Source organism: Esox lucius, chromosome 7, assembly GCF_011004845.1.
Source record: "Esox lucius isolate fEsoLuc1 chromosome 7, fEsoLuc1.pri, whole genome shotgun sequence".
Lineage (NCBI taxonomy): Eukaryota > Metazoa > Chordata > Actinopteri > Esociformes > Esocidae > Esox > Esox lucius.
The window spans coordinates 29,365,217-29,366,981 of record NC_047575.1 but is presented as its reverse complement, the minus strand read 5'-3'; positions in this window follow the sequence as shown (position 1 = coordinate 29,366,981).

Sequence of the window (1,765 nt, the reverse complement as noted above, 5' to 3'; positions counted from 1 at the left end):
TATTGGTAGATTTTGTTTTGTTGTCATTTTGTATATGTTGGATCTGTGGCTAGTTCCAATTAAAACAAACAATTAGAAGAATTTGTAATGGAGCAAGCAGAAAGATATGTATGTTATTAATGTCTGGTTCTGAGCCTTTGCTGTTCCCATTCACTCCGCCAGCAACAGAACTGACAGTACGATATGATCAGTATTTGAACCTTGATCACAATTTAGTTTTGTTCGTTTTTTTTTTTTTTCCTTCATCCAATAACTAATGCCGATCAAGAAATGTATGAATTTGATTCATAAATTGTGTGTACTGTACGTTGAATATGAGCAGTTTGCTGTTTAAGTCAACAAATGTCCAGACTAAAGCTAAAGGTCCTTCCAAAGTCACAGATGAAAGTGGATTGGACACTAAGTTAATAGTCCATTTTTAGAGTAGGTACACAGCATTTTTATCAAGTAGGAAGTGGATAAAAGCAGATTTTCCCGATTTTTTTATTATTATTTTATTTATTTTTTTTTACCCTAAGAGCACAACCCAAATAGTTTTCTAATAGATAACCAACAATAAGACAAAATGACTTACCAATAAATGTGGTACAGAGGGTTTGTATGGTTAGAAGACTGTTGAGAAGTGGCGACAGCATAACGAAGTGTTTTACGCAGAAGCCACAGATTGCACATAGCTAAAAAGTTTGTATGCTGTTGTCTGTCGGTCTGTATGACACATTAGATGCGCACACACACTCAAACTGTCTTCCTGTCTGACTGAGGTAATCACCCATCACAGAACTAAGCACGTTTTCAGAACGCCTCAGGAGAGGGAAACAGTGCCATACCAACGCTCTTTACAGTAGAGGTGGGCAGCTGTTGACCTCAACTGGGGATGTCGTCGGGCGGTGGAAGGAGTACTTCGAGGATCTCCTCAATCCCGCCGTCACGTCTTCCATTGAGGAAGCAGAGGATGAGGGCTCAGAGGTGGACTCGTCCATCACCCGGGCTGAAGTCAGAGGTGGTCAAGAAACTCCTTGTGGCAAGGCACTGGGGGTGGATGAGATCGGCCCTGAGTACCTCAAGTCTCTGGATGTTGTGCGGCTGTCTTGGCTGACACGCCTGTGCAACATCGTGTGGCGGTCGGGGACAGTGCCCCTGGGATGGCAGACCGGGGTGGTGGTCCCTCTTTTTAAGAAGGGGGACCGGAGGGTGTGTTCCAACTATAGGGGGATCACACTTCTCAGTGGATTTGGAAAAGGCATTCGACTGTGTCCCTCGTGGCATCCTGTGGAGGGTGCTTCGGGAATATGGGGTCCTGGGACCTTTGCTAAGGGCTGTCAGGTCCCTGTACGACCGAAGCAGGAGCTTGGTCCGCATTGCCGGCAGTAAGTCAGACTTGTTCCCTTTGCATGTTGGACTCCGGCAGGGCTGCCCTTTGTCGCCGGTTCTGTTCCTAATTTTTATGGACCGGAGGGTGTCAGGTTTGGGGACCACACGATTTCGTCTCTGCTCTTTGCGGATGATGTTGTCGTGTTGGCCCCTTCAAGCCAGGACCTTCAGCATGCACTTGGACGGTTTGCAGCCGAGTGTGAAGCGATGTTGATGACTTTAAACGTTGGCCTAATAGAGGTCTTATTTGATTGAAAAATAATATACATTTTGGCAGAGATATCAAAATGTTCATTAGAGCAACAAACTGTTCTGACTTGTTATTAATCCTCCATCATTGTTCCAATCCCTAAAAATGTAAACGACAACAAAACTGTTTTACTTCATAATGAAA